Here is a 16512-nt window from a genome sequence, read left to right as displayed (position 1 = left end):
CTTGGCGGGTGTCTGAATAGCTCACCGTGATGGCTGAGCTATGTACTCAGAATATTGAAAAATGTGCTTTCTCCGTAAAGCTATTTTAAAATTTGGCACAGCGGTTGCATCCAGGGGTAGTCTATCTATAATTCTTAAAATAATTGTTATATATTTCGTCAACATTTATGATGGTATTTTTGTAAATTGATGTGCACATTCACCGGACGTTTTGGTGGGAATACATTTTCTGAACATCACACGCCAATGTAAAATGCTGTTTTTGGATATAAATATGAACTTTATCGAACAAAACATACATGTATTGTGTAACATAATGTCCTAGGAGTGTCATCTGATGAAGATCGTCAAAGGTTAGTGCATAATTTAGCTTCTGTTTCGGGTTTTATTGACACGTCCTTGCTTGGAAAATGGCTGTGTGATTATTTTGGTCTATGTACTCTCCTAACATAATCTAATGTTTTGCTTTCGCTGTAAAGCCTTTTTGAAATCGGGCAATGTGGTTACATCAAGGAGAAGTGTATGTTTTAGAAAGTTGAATTATGACATTTTGTTGTTTTTTAATTTGCCGCCCTGATATTTCACTGGCTGTGTCCCGCAGGTGGGACGCTAGCGTCCCACGTAGCCCATAGAAGTTAACAACCACACACATATGTTTTTACAACAGATTTGCATACATTAGTCATTCGTCATCCTTTTATCTATTGAAGCCACTGTGAGGAGAGAGGTAGAGAGAACGGTTTTTAGAAACATAACTGACTTGCAGTACTGACAAATAAGGATTATAGGGATGAATACTAGATGGACTTAAATGCGTACCAGCCAGGGAAGTCTGCGAGGATAGTGGCCTGGTCTTACTCAGACAGCAGTGTGTTGTGGTTTCCACAGAGACCGCACAGCTCCCCGGCAGACCACTGCGACAGCTTCACCGTCACCACAGAGACGCCCACTTCAACCTCCAGCTTAGTGTCCTTCCAAGGATCCCTCAGGACCACCTTGACCGCTGACCTCTCCCGGGTCACACTGAGGGACAGGGACGAGGAGGACAGAGTAGGGGTGGGACAAGGTCTGTTCACCTAGTGGTGAGAGGTATTATTGGATACTTTAAGCTTTATTTTATTAAAACTGTCCAGAGTGACCATAAACATTACAACTTAAAAAAAGTCTTCCCTCTACACAACTCCACATGGCCATCCTGGGTCACAAAGTTGTTGCCATTCAGCCGGACATGCAGCATGTTGACAGGCTTGGAGTTTCCACAGGCCCCACGGTAGGACAACATTCTGAACTACACGTCACTAGCTATGTCACACAGGGACACCAGCAGGTAGGGGGCCTGGGGCTCCAGGGTCTGCTGCAGCCCACTCAGGGTGGTCAGCTTGAAACCATCCTGGAGGGAACAGACTCAGGCCTCGCAGCGGCACCCCCAAGCCCAGAGGCTACACTGCTGCCCGGGACTGCAGGCCGTCATCTCCCACACCACCCATCCCAGGGGATGACGCCATCACTTCTCAGCACAGCCCATCGTGTAGAGATGCTCCTCATCCTGAGAGGACAGTGACACATGAGCCACATTAAATTGACTGGAACACAAAATGCAATAGATATCACATAGAATTTATACATTTTAAATGTCAATTCACCCAACACCAAATATCAATTCACCCATTCATTACACTACTGTAGCTATTCGAGTTACCTTTCTGTAACGTCAGGCTGAGGCATGTGGCCGCACTGCCCTCACATACTCGTCCCTGTAAGGCTGGGTCTCCACCCTGCTCCAGCAGCCTCCAAACACACTGTTCCTGGCCATCATCACGTCACATGGCCTCAGGGGATACGTCACGCTGGTCGTCACAGCTGTGGAAGTAAGGCTAAGGGTTCAACACTGCGGCACACTCTCCAAACAGGCCCAGATCATTGAGCAGCACCTCATAGATAATCACTGGTCTCAAACAGCTCTTTGTGGTCCTGTTCTTCGCTGTACCACAGCAGACTGGAGCCACAGGTTGAAGCCGGCATTACAAAAGCAGCCCTGCACACAGATCTGGATGTACATTTTGGAGTTGTGTGGATAGGCTGAGCCACAGTCATCATAGTAGCTGATCACTGGACAGATCACATATGGGGAGAGAAATCAATTTGAGACGTTTTATTCTGGAAATAAGCAAGATATCCTAGTATATGTACTCCAACAAGGGAAGTGAATGTAGTACAGGGTTGTCCATATTTCCAATCCCCCAATGTTAACTCAGCCTGACAGTCCATATTGCTGACTACAGTAGATGACTAAGCTGGTGCAGGGACAGTAATGTTAGCTTCTGTACCTGTGATGTGGCAGCCGAGGACTTCGTTTGAGACAGTGCAGACATGCTGGTCGGGAGAAGCAAGTGGTTCACAGACCAGGGAAGCCCCACAGGTGCAGATAGTGCAATTCTGAAGAGGCCTGCTCTCTGAGGCCAAGTATAAAGACACCGGTTTGAATAAACAAACTATACCCAGTAATTAAACATTACCAGATCAACCATAGCATAGACTTATGACTTTGATATGCATGATGTGCTGTTTGGGTGAGTTTTTAAAGGGAAGTATATTGAGATTGACATTTCAACATTCGCTTTTATTTGATGAATAATCAGCTCTGCTTATTCCATCAATAGGCTTTTCTATAAATGTTCCTAAAACCTCCTCCTGTCCTGACAGCAGCCACACTGCCATGCTGGTATGCAGGCCTGACCATTGGTCACATTGGCACCACTCCTCACAGCCATCTGGGCATGGCACAGACCCCACGGCTCCAGGGCACAGAGAGGAACAGGCGTTGGCACACAAGCTGTAGTGGCTGAACTGGGGGCAATGAACTGAGGAATAGAATATTCATGATTAATACATGCATTTGTAAATAGGCCCAGATTAATGTTAAACAGATCTCCAGTGAAGACCTAGATGACTAATTAGACATTCATGGCATTTTGTTTGCCTTCATTAGTGAGAATATGTATTTAGCTTAAGTTTCCGTATTCTAATTATTAAAGGGCAATCAGCAGAGTTTTATAGATTGAATGCATTGTGAGGGCCACATTTGAGCAATATGATGCCATTTTCTGTCAGAGGGGAAACTTACCACAGCCAGTGTGTTTCCTCCATGGGCCCACCTTGACCCCATGCCTCCTGACACTCCACATGATAGGCCTGCAGCTGCTCACACAGCGGCTGCTGGGTCTGGTTCCCTGCCACACACAGATCAGCCATGCAGTGGGAGTAGTGGGTCTGTGGCTGGACTACTTAGTGATAGGAGGTGAAGGGGCCACCAGGCAGTGTGAGTAGGCCACAGTAGAGCTCACAACCATGCAGGGGCACTGACAGAGGGGGCAGTTAGCCCCAAACCCATCACTGCAGGGGGATGCAGGCCTGCGCATGACCCATCTCAACAGATGACACAAAACCCATCGGGGTTAGAGGTCAGGGTTCCGTTGGGCAGCTGTAGGTCATCCATGGGGTCATTGTTGTAGCTCCCACACAGGCCACAGGCCATGCTCTGGTAGGATGAGTCTGAGGTATTTACTAGGAGCAGGTTGTGTAGACTGGAGATGACCTGGACTGACCCCATGGCCTGGATGGTTACCAGATGACCATTCTGATGCAGACTCACATCACTGTGGGAGAAGAGCAGGTTCTCAAGGACTCCATTGACCTGGGGGAAAAGGGAAAGTTGAGATCACTATTGATTACATATTGTACAGTCTTAACTACGAAAAGTTAATTTGTAAAATAATACAATAAAAAAAGGCATGATCTGCATCAAACTACATAAAACATTAATGCTGATGGTGAAACCCATCCTTTACCTGAACTTCTCCAAGATGGTCAGAGAACCATCTTCATCCTATTGATGACCATGTGTATTTCCCGGGACGCATTCTCACTGCCATGACGCACAGCCACCATAAACTCCTCCGCAGTTTTAGTGTGCAGCTGGCAGGTATGGAGCAGGATGTAGTCACGTCCCATGGAACTCAAACGCCTGCCCGTCAAATGTGTTGTAGTGGGATCTGCCATCCACTAGGCAGTGTGCCACTCTGGGCCTTGGGTAGCTGCCATGTACTCCCTTCTGAACCCCACACTCCTCACCCTCCCAACGAGACATTTTATGGCAGGACGTGTCCACCTGCACGGCACACACATCTCTTCTCACAGGACAGCACCAGGTACTCGCCATGGTGGAAGTAGCCACAGTCCTCGGGCTGGACACAGAGGGAACCACTGAGCACCAGGCCTGGTTCAAAGACGCAGTTCTCCCAGTAGTCTGCAGGCAGGGTCACAGTTTTGTTGAGCCAACCTTCACAGATGAGAGTAGGACCAGAGAAGTGTTAGGTGTAGCTTGTGCCTTTTGGACAGGCTCTGTCTGTGAAGGGAGAATGACATTGTTTAGTTGTTATACAGTGAATAGGCATGAGTCATTTTGGCTCCACTGGGTAAATCAATGATGTTACTGCCATCTAGTGGTAAAGAGGTAGCAGAGGCACTGGCCTTAATAATAGTAACTGTTTTCTAAACAAGCACCTGCTAGTAATTTTCAGCCTTATAAAACCCATCAACATCTTAGCTGGAGAATAAATTGCCCGTAAAAAAATCCATGGTGCAAAACTACAAGGCAAGTATGTGTGAATGCAAATAATACCACTGCTCTGGCATTTCCCTACAATGTGTGTCCCAACAACGTGTGATCAATATCAACTAACCAAACACAATGAAATGTTAATACCGCACTTTCAGAAGAATCTACAGGCCGTCCATATTTCATTTGGTACACAGCAATGCTTAACGCCAAACAGCGCAGTGTTGCAATTCCAGAGAATGTTCATTTGTTTTTGCTTGTGGACAAGCTGATAGAGGTGCATAATTACAGCACAAAATCTTCCCACACACCCTTGAGCTGGAGTAGAGGGTCAGCTGCTCTGGGGAACAATTTTGACAGTTTCCAAACCCGGGGTCCACACACCATGGGTAGTCTCTTCCACAACTTCAAGAACTCTGTGGAAACCCGCCCTGTTAGCTCATCAGCAGGGACAGTTGCCACACAGGCCGCAGGTGGGGTTGGAGTATTTTCCAGAGAGGATGATGGCGATATTTGCCTTTACTCTCAAGCTGATGAAGAACCCCCAGTCTGTGTGGATGTAGATGATCAGACCAACAGCATGAACCACTGTGGAGGGACTGAAGAGGAAGGGCATGTTCTTCTGGATTCCATTCACCTGTAGGGGGAGGAAACCCTGCACTCAAGTGTTTCAGAATGATGACTGTAACAGGCCCATTCACAGATTAGGCCTGGAATTTCTGCCTGAAGTGTCGAATCGAATATACCCTTTTTTATATACACTGCTCAAAAAAATAAAGGGAACACTAAAATAACACATCCTAGATCTGAATGAATTAAATAATCTTATTAAATACTTTTTTCTTTACATAGTTGAATGTGCTGACAACGAAATCACACAAAAAGAATCAATGGAAATCCAATTTATCAACCCATGGAGGCCTGGATTTGGAGTCACACTCAAAATGAAAGTGGAAAACCACACTACAGGCTGATCCAACTTTGATGTAATGTCCTTAAAACAAGTCAAAATGAGGCTCAGTAGTGTGTGTGGCCTCCACGTGCCTGTATGACCTCCCTACAACGCCTGTGCATGCTCCTGACGAGGTGGCAGATGGTCTCCTGAGGGATCTCCTCCCAGACCTGGACTAAAGCATCCGCCAACTCCTGGACAGTCTGTGGTGCAACGTGGTGTTGGTGGATGGAGCGAGACATGATGTCCCAGATGTGCTCAATTGGATTCAGGTCTGGGGAACGGGCGGGCCAGTCCATAGCATCAATGCCTTCCTCTTGCAGGAACTGCTGACACACTCCAGCCACATGAGGTCTAGCATTGTCTTGCATTAGGAGGAACCCAGGGCCAACTGCACCAGCATATGGTCTCACAAGGGGTCTGAGGATCTCATCTCGGTACCTAATGGCAGTCAGGCTACCTCTGGCGAGCACATGGAGGGCTGTGTGGCCCCCCAAAGAAATGCCACCCCACACCATGACTGACCCACCGCCAAACCGGTCATTCTGGAGGATGTTGCAGGCAGCATAACGTTCTCCACGGCGTCTCCAGACTCTGTCACGTCTGTCACATGCTCAGTGTGAACCTGCTTTCATCTGTCAAGAGCACAGGGCGCCAGTGGCGAATTTGCCAATCTTGGTGTTCTCTGGCAAATGCCAAACGTCCTGCACGGTGTTGGGCTGTAAGCACAACCCCCACCTGTGGACGTCGGGCCCTCATACCACCCTCATGGAGTCTGTTTCTGACCGTTTGAGCAGACACATGCACTTTTGTGGCCTGCTGGAGGTCATTTTGCAGGGCTCTGGCAGTGCTCCTCCTGCTCCTCCTTGCACAAAGGTGGAGGTAGCGGTCCTGCTGCTGGGTTGTTGCCCTCCTACGGCCTCCTCCACATCTCCTGATGTACTGGCCTGTCTCCTGGTAGCGCCTCCATGCTCTGGACACTACGCTGACAGACACAGCAAACCTTTCTGCCACAGCTCGCATTGATGTGCCATCCTGGATGAGCTGCACTACCTGAGCCACTTGTGTGGGTTGTAGACTCCGTCTCATGCTACCACAAGAGTGAGAGCACCGCCAGCATTCAGAAGTGACCAAAACATCAGCCAGGAAGCATAGGAACTGAGAAGTTGTCTGTGGTTACCACCTGCAGAACCACTCCTTTACAGAAGTGTGATTGACTTGGAGTTACATTGTGTTGTTTAAGTGTTCCCTTTATTTTTTTGAGCAGTATATAAACATACAATGACTGAAAAACTGTTTGTTCAAAGCCGCCACAAATAAATCAGCATGTTGTTACTGTGTCTTGAATAGATGTAGGCTATACTGGCAATGTTTAATTTAATTATTAGCAATGTGAAAACCTACCTGTACAGTTTCATCATTTTTTTATGGTAATCTCCACGATGGTGCCGTTCACCTTGACCAGTAAATTCATAGAACAGTCTTGATGCCTGTCAGTCTGGAAATGCACTTCAATTGGAGTCAGGCTATCCCTGTCCCCACACATTTCCACCAGCTGGTACCAACAAAACCCCTGGAAGTCATACACAACCTGGTCAAAGTTGGACAGGTGGTTGCTGCTCTGCCAGCACATCTGCCAGAGGTAAGCCATGCAGTCCCTGACACCATCCTCACTGATACCACGGAACTAGTTGCCACAGGAGGCCGGATGGCACAGAACCCTGTGGGTGTGTGGCTTACAGATGCAGTGCTCAGCGCAGTTGTCATGGGACCAGATGGTGTCATTGGCATGGTAGAGGAAGCCATTGTGTGTGCAGCCCACTGGGACACAGGAACATAGACGTACCCCTCTAGGACAAAGCCCTGGTCACACTGGCAGATCTACACTCAAGCCAGGGAACACGGGCTGGAGCTTAGGGGTTCCTCACAGGTGGCAGTGCAGGCTGAGCCACACAGCTCAAAGTGGCTGTGTACTTACTGGACAATTCTCTCTTCCCTGAGAGAGGGAAGAGAGAATGATGGAGGGGAGGGAGAGAACTACATGATCACAAACTGCCGCCATGACACCATCTAGACCAGAGGTTCTCAAAGTTTTTCTCTCGGGGCCCCCCTTCCAACATTGGCGAACACCCCTCTTGTTGGTGGAGATAATTTAGTAGATTTAAAGCTAATTTCCTGCAGTTCTATACATTTTGTAATGGGGTGAAATTTAGATGTTGCTGTTTAAAGAAACATTTCTTGCAATTCTTTACATTTTGTCATGTCTAATCTGTAGTCATGTAATATTTGAGTGACAAATTACAACAATGTCAATGGCTAAAAAACCTAAATAAAAACCGTTAGCTGACATGGCTAGTTGATCTGGATATTTCTGACAAGTTATAAATAAATCTAAGGTATGCAATGACTAACATAACAAGGAACTGATGCACTACCCAATTTTGAAATTGCACTGTATGTGTATCTATAGTAACAGTCAAAAGTTTGGACACACCTACTCATTCAAATTTACTTTTATATTTTTACAATTTTCAACATTGTAGAATGGGATGGTGCCAGGTTTCCTTCAGATGTGATGCTAGGCCTTCAGGCCAAATAGTTTAATCTTGGTTTCATCAGACCAGAGAATCTTGTTTCTCATGGTCTGAGAGTCCTTTTGGTGCCTTTTGGCAAACTCCAAGCGTGCTGTCATGTGGCATCCATCTGGCCACTCTACCATAAAGGCCTGATTGGTGGAGTGCTGCAGAGATGGTTGTCCTTCTGGAAGGTTCTCCCATCTCCACGGTGGATCTGGAGCTCATTCAGAGTGACCATCGGGTTCTTGGTCACCTCCCTGACCAAGTTCCTTCTCCCCCTATTGCTCAGTTTGGCCCGGCGGCCAGCTCTAGGAAGAGTCTTGCTGGTTCCAAACTTCCATTTCAGAATGACGGAGGCCACTGTGTTCTTGGGGACTTTCAATGCTGCAGAAATGTTTTGGTACCCGTCTCCAGATCTGTGCTTCAACACAATGCTGTCTGAGCTCTATGGACAATTCCTTTGACCTCATGGCTTGGTTTTTGCTCTGACATGCACTGTCAGCTGTGGGACCTTATACAGACACGTCTGTGCCTTTCTAAATTATGTCCAAGCAATTGAATTTACCACACGTGGGCTCCAATCAAGTTGTAGAAACATCAAGGATGATCATTAGAATCAGGATGCACCTGAGCTTAATTTCGAATCTCAAAACAAGGGGTCTGAATACTTATGTAAACAAGGTATTTATTTTTTTATATATAAATGTGCAAACCTTTCTAAAAACCTGTTTTTGCTTTGTCATTATGGGGTATTGTGTGTAGATTGAGGATTTTTTTTTTTTTAATACATTTCAGAACAAGTATGTAACATAAGAAAATGTGGAAAAAGGGAAGGGGTATGAATACTTCCTAATGCACTACATACATACATACATACATACATACATACATACATACATACATACATACATACATACATACATACATACATACATACATACATACATTAAAAAAAAGCCAGTTTTTGCATGGTCCCTCAAATCCTCAAAGTTCTACAGCTGCACCATTTAGAGCATCTTGTCTGGCTGTATCACTGCTTGGTATGGCAACAGCACTGCCTTCGATCGCATGGCGCTACAGAGGGTGGTGCAGACAGCCCAGTGCGTCACTGGGGCCGACTTCCCTTCCATTCAGGAACTCTATAGCAGGCGTGTGAAAGGAAGGTAAGAAAATTGTTAGACTCCAGCCACCCAAGCCATAGACTGTTCTCTCTGCTTCCTCACGGCAAGTGGTACCGATGCAAGTGATAAGTCTGACACCAACAGGCTCCTGATCAGCTTCTATCCCCAAGCCATTAGACTGCTAAATAGCTAACATAATGGCTACACGGACCAAGTTGACCCTTGTATTTTATTTCTGCACTCTCTATGCACACTCAAAAACATTACCATATAACATGCACACATTTATACTGACTCTACACACAATCATGTATGCTGCTGCTACTCTGTTTATCATATCCTGATGCCGAGTCCCCTTACCCCATACATACATTATCAACCTCTATCACTCCAGTAACCCTGCACATTGTAAATATGGTATTGGATGTTATTTATTGTGTGTTTTTGTTCTACATTACGCAGTGGTGTAAGGTACTTAAGTAGTACTGAAAAGTATTTTTGCTTAAGTAGTGTTTTTGGGTATCTGTACTTTAATATTTATATATGACAACTTTTACTTCACTACATTCCTAAATAAAATAATGTACTTTATACATTTTCCCTGACACCCAAAAGTACTCGTTACATTTTGACTGCTTAGCAGGACAGGAAAATGGTCAGATTCACGCACTTATCAAGAGAACAGCCCTGGTCATCCCTACTGCTTCTGATCTGGCGGACTCACTAAACACAAATGCTTTTTTTGTAAATGATTGCGTAAGTGTTGGAGTGTGCCACTGGTTAGCCATAAACATAAAATAAAATAGTATATTGTGCTGTCTGGTTTGCTTAATAAGGAATGTGAAATTATTTATACTTTTTATACTTAGGTATATTTTAAACCAAATACTTTCAGACTTTTACTGGATGACTCACTTTTACTCTAATTTTCTATTAATCTACAGTATCTTTACTATTACTGAAGTATGACAATAGGATACTTTTTCCACCACTGACCCTCATTTTTTTTTGGTGCTACATTGATTACGGCATTGTTGGGTTTGGAGCTGGCAAGAAAGGCATTTCACTGTACTTGTGCATGTGACATTAAAACTACATAAAAGACAAATGACACTGCAGAGCCACGTCAAATACATTTACATGTCTGAATGTAACACCAGTCTGAATGCTTACCACAGAAGGTGCTGCTCCTCCATGGCTTGATGGGAACCTGGGAGGAGGCCTGGTAGGCCTGCAGAGCCTGACACAGGACTTCCTGGTTCTTGCCCTTACTGATGACATTAGACCCTAGGGTCCACCACATCATGGCACCAACTGAGAGGGTTTTGCTGCGACCAGATCCCAGACGTCCTGGAGCTTTCCTTACTGTACTATAGATCCGTGTCGGAGCAGGGGCCTCCACAGTCCGCATGGCAGAACTGACCCTCCTAGTCCAGGACCCTCCTCCAGCTCCAGCCGAAGGCCGCCTCATCCACAGCAGTAGCACCCTCTGGTATGCGAAGGTCATCGTCCTTGTTGCCATGGTTGTTGCCACACATGTCAGAGCAGCTCTTGGGCAGGCTTACCAGGATGTAGTAGAACCAGTCGTATTTGACATGGAGGCCGAAGCTGGTGTCAACGACCGAGAACAGACTGCTCTGATGGACCTTCACTGAGCCAGAATGGAGAGTCACAGGCAGGAGCCTTCTCTGGCCATTCACCTTCAAAGAGAGAAAGGAGACAAAGGGTAATTTCAGAGTAGAGGGTTGATGTATTTCATGTTAACATTTACTTGTGTGGAATAATTAATATAATCAAATGTGTCAATAGGTAATGATTAACTAAAATGGCATTGGAACATGTGATTGGCAGCTCTCAAATTGTGCAATCAACCCGAGTAATCATTCCACTTCAAAGTCATTCCACTGAAACATAACTTATTTTTATCTTATTAAAAATGTCTTCCCTGAAAGGCTTTGTACAATTCTGTAACTCCACTTTTCACCCAGTCTGGCTAAAATGCCATACAGACTTGAACTTGACACAAATTACTATTCAAACACAGCCCATCAGTCATCCAGAGAATGACCCAGTGAACACTTATCACAAAAGGGATGTTAAACAATCACTCGATGGAAAACAATTACAGAACGGTTGACAAATAGACATGCCCAGAGGAAAATCACTGCATGGTCTATAGCCTGACCGAGTCTGTTGTAACTTTATATTGAACGTAAAGTGCATGTGTGTATTTGTAACGTACCCAAGAATAGCCTCTCTTAATAACAGTGTGGTCCTTGTACACAGTGAGCTGTAGCGCTTTAATAGATGGAAAGTGGTTCTGAGCATGGTCGTTTTGCACCATGACCGAGAAGGGTTCTGCAGTACTGGCGTGGGTGCATTTCTGGACCAGAGTAGTTTCCATGGTAGGTAAACACCAGGCCATCAAAGGTGTAGTAGTGGTGGCCTCCGAGCACCCAGCAATCAGCTTTCTGGGCCAGGTCAACAGATCAAGGGTTTGTACTGGAAAGAATTAGGCTCTTGAGAGAATTCATACAGATTTGACGACTACTGCAGTTGACCGTGTTCCTAATTGAATATATCAAATTTCAAAGCATGTCAAAATTGTCCGTTATTCTTGTGATTATTACAGTCTGTTTCGTTTAAACTAGATGATTATACATTTGTTGACTATTGAGTGGCATCAAATATTCCGAACAGGCATTCTAACCTGCACAGAGGAAAAAACTACGCTGTTGGAATCTTTCTAAAGTTGATGTATATTCAACCAGCAGTGTGATAGACTGACATGCATGCCGTTAACCTGTCAATTGTTCAGAAGCGAATTCATTCTGAAGTTTTTGATTGACAATAACAATTCCACTAGCCCCTGTAGGCTAGCATTCAAGATTTGGTGTAAAGTGTGTGCAAAATGGTGAAATAAATAAGGTCATTGCCAACTCAGGGAGAATGAAAGCATTGAGGAAGTATGAATCATAGGTATAATATAAATCCTTGTAAATACGTCAGGCTGAATACATCCAATGCATACGGAACAAAAATATAAACGCAACATGAAACAATAAAGCTTTTACTGAGTTATAGTTCATGAGGAAATCAGTCAATTCAAATAGGTTCATTAGGCCCTAATCTATGAATATCACATAACTTGGAATACAGATATGCATCAGTTGGTCAAAGATACCTTAAAAAAATAAATGGCCCTCAGGATCTGATCATGGTATTTCTGTGCATTCAAATTGCCATCGGTAAAATGCAATTGTGTTTGTTGTCCATAGCTTATGCCTGCCCATACCATAACCCCAATATGGGGCACTCTGTTCACAACATGGACATCAGCAAACCGCTCGCTTACACAACGTCATACACATGGTCTGTGGTTGTGAGGCCAGTTGGACGTACTGCCAAATTCTCTAAAACAACTTTGGAGGTGGCTTATGATAGAGAAATTAACATTAAATGATCTGGCGACAGCTCTGGTGAACATTCCTGCAGTCAAAATGCCAATTGCACACTCCCACGTCTGTGGCATTGTGTTGTGTGACGAAACTACACATTTTAGAGTGGCCTTTTATTGTCCCCAACACAAGGGGCACCTATGTAATGATCATGCTGTTTAATCAGCTTCTTGATAATCCATCCACCTGACAGGTATGGCATATCTTGGCAAAGGGAAAATGCTCACTAACAGGGATGTAAACAAATGTCACAAAATGTGTGTGTATGGAACATTTCTGGGATCTTTTATTTCAGTGCAGGAAACATGGAACCAACACTTTACATGTTGCTTTTATATTTTTCTTCAGTGGTACAACACCACAACTCAAAAAAAGCTAATCAGAGAAGTGGTTTAGTGCAACTAAACAAACAAGCCCTCCAAGTTTGGTAACTTTCAAGCTTCTGTGTGTGTCAGCGAATCCAGCTGACCCAGCGGGGTAGTGATTACCTTTCCCAACACAGCCCAAGGAACCTTCAAGAAGGGTGTAGCTCGACCCTTAGGGCAGAGTCAGCCTCTCAGTGCAGGGAGCCAGGGGCGGGACATGTGTACCTCAGAGCACCCATCCAACCAGGAAACCTCCCCCTTCTGCAGAAACACAATGAGTCAGTGTGTGTTCGTTACACAACCCTCCAACTGACACCCCACAAAGGTTTTGGGATTAGTCAAGTCCTGTACAGAGGTGTAGTGACTCACATACAGTTAAGACATTAATCATAGGGCTGTTTGTGACAGCCTGGGCTAAATGAAGCATGGCACATTTTGGTCTGTGGTGTAGTTGTGGCAACATGTCAGGGATTACAGCTGCATAAATTCAGGTTTGGGAATTGATGATAAATAATGTCATAATAAATGTGATAATGTGTCATTACTGACTACGCCCTCAGAGTAATCAAACCTCTAGTCTTGGAACATGATAAAACAGTCAAATGTTCTGGTCAGAGCATGTACAACAGAAATGTATTCCTTTGGAACCAAACAGGACTACTATATACAAACAATTATTTTCTGATGCAAAGGTGTGCACCAATGACTACAACTCATTGGTTGAAGAAAGAAAATGCATACTGAACAAAAATATAAATGCAACAATATAAATGCAACAAGTGTCCCACGTTTCATGAGCTGAAATAAAGATCCCAGAAATGTTCTATATGCACAAAAAGCTTGTTTCTCTCAAATTTTGTGCACAAATTTGTTTACATCCCTGTTAGTGAGCATTTCTCCTTTGCCAAGATAATCTGTTCACCTGACAGGTGTGGCATATCAAGAAGCTGATTAAACAGCATGATCATTGCACAGGTGCACCTTGTGCTGGGGACAATAAAATGCCACTCTAAAACGTGCAGTTTTGTCACAACACAATGCCACAGATGTTTCAAGTTGAGGGAGCATGGATTTGGCATGCTGACTGCAGGAATGTCCACCAGAGCTGTTGCCAGAGAATGTAATGTTCATGTCTCTATCATAAGCTGCCTCCAACTTCGTTTTAGAAAATGTGTCAGTATGTCAGTATCGGCCAGTATCGGCCTCACAACCGCAGACCACATGTAACCATGCCAGCCCAGGACGTCCACATCCGTCTGAGACCAGCCACCCAGACAGCTGATGAAACTGGGGATAATTTCTGTCTGTAATAAAGGGCTTTTGTGAGGAAAAACTCATTCTGATTGGCTGGGCCTGGCTCCCCAGTAGGGTTGGCTGCGCCTCTGCCCAGTCATGTGAAATTCATAGATTAGGGCCTATTGATTTTTATTTAGGTTGAACTGTAACTCAGTAAAATCTTAGAAATTCTTGTATGTTGCATTTATATTTTTGTTCAGTATAGTTCGAATAATTTGGGAGTACAGTCAGTCTGACTGAACCATAAAACTGTCGCTAATGACAGTTCCACGCACACACACACCTCATAGTAGCATCCATTCTGGAAGCAGCCACACTGCTCAGGCTTGGCGCAGTGATCATGAATTTCACTAACTTTTCACTAACTTTAAATATCAGCTATCTGAGCAGCGAACCGATCGATGCAGCTGTACATAGTCCATCTGTAAATAGCCCACCCAATCTACCTACCTCATCCCCATATTGTTTTTATTTACTTTTCTGCTCTTTTGCACACCAGTATCTCTACTTGCACATCATCTGGTCCTCAAGTGCCTGCCTCCCACCACTTTGCACTTCCCTGAAACTGTCGCTGGATAGCAGTCACGGGTGCCATTTTGGATCCTACACTCTGTTCAACTGGTAAAGGTGGTCTTAGCTGGCCATGACCGACAAGTGCAGCAACCTGGCAGTGGTCATGGGGGTAAAACCCCTCCTTGATCTTGTGGTACAACCCGTCAGAGGCAGCCGCACTCAGTGTTGGGGGGACACTTCCCACCGCAATGGAGAACTCAGGTTTACACAAGATGCCACACAATTATTGGGCACAGGGATGGAGCACAGGCTGTATTCAATGTTGGCTGGACAGTACAGACCTGTACAGGACACAGGAAGGGAAATTTACCAAAACATGTCCATGTATAGATCATGCAGAGTTTCACATCACAGACTTAGATGAAATAGTCATCAATACAGCGCAAAAGGATTTATCAATTCAAGCTACTTACCACAAAATTCTGCAGCCCTCCATTCATCTATGTTTGCCCCTTCCTCCTGGCAAGCAGCAGTGTAACTTGAGAGAATCTGACACAGGGCAGTCTGCTTGCCATTGTTGTAACAGAGGTCGTAGACAGTTGTCAAAGGCAGCGTTTGGGTTGACCAACCCATGGCAGTTCTGGAACGCTCCCTCAGTAGTCCCTGCCTAAATAGAGAGCCTGCTCCTGATGGGGCACTGGGGGTTGTTCACAGTGCCTCACAGGCATTGATGTCCCCGTCGTCTGTTAGATAGTCCTCTGGGTCCATGTTGAAGTTGCCACAGAGGGAGCCAGAGAAGACCCTGGGCACTTGGACAGTCAGGAGATCCTGGTTGTATGTGACCAGGACACCGAAGTTGGTCTCAATACACTTGGAGAGCCCAGTCATGTAGATCTTCACTTTGCCTTGGCTCAACGCTGAGGGAAGGCTCAAAATAATCCCATTCACCTGAAACAAGATTGAGAAGTAGTCAAAAGGGCATGTCCAAGATGAGGTGGTATTACAAATCTTCTGACACTGATATTTTTAGACAATAGTGAAGACAGGAACTCTATTCAATATGTATCCAAATCAGGCCAACTCACCACAACTACTTCATCCCAGTAATGAGAGATCTCAATAGAGTAACCATGGACCAAAATATTGACCCTTCTGGAGTAAGACGTGTTGGCCCCTCTTGTTCCGCGTCGCCACACTGAAACCAGTCAGGTCTCCCAAGCTAGGGAAGTGCCTCACCAGCTGGTACACACAGGTACCTTGGAAGTCATACCTGTTCCTGTCAAAAGTGGTGCGATGCCGATCCCCTTGAGCTGTGCACACCCTTAGCCCTTCCTTATGGTAGCCCAGCCAGAATCTTGCACTTCTCGTCCTCCTGACACTGGGCCTGGACACAGGTGACATTCTTGGAGGAAGGCTGGCAGGTGCACTGCTTCCGACACTGGCGGTCCGTCCAGACCATCTCCTTGGGGAGGTAGTAGAGACGCTGATGTCTGCATTCACACCTCCTGTATGGGACACGGTGGCTGCCACTGAGCAGGTAGCCAGCCTAGCACTGCGAGGTAGCCGGCCTTGAAAGACTCTGAGCCCCAGCCTCTAACATATGTCAGAGTAGG

This window comes from Salmo salar, chromosome 02 (assembly GCF_965601325.2).
Source record: "Salmo salar chromosome 02, fSalSal1, whole genome shotgun sequence".
Lineage (NCBI taxonomy): Eukaryota > Metazoa > Chordata > Actinopteri > Salmoniformes > Salmonidae > Salmo > Salmo salar.
Note: the sequence above shows the minus strand (reverse complement) of the source record.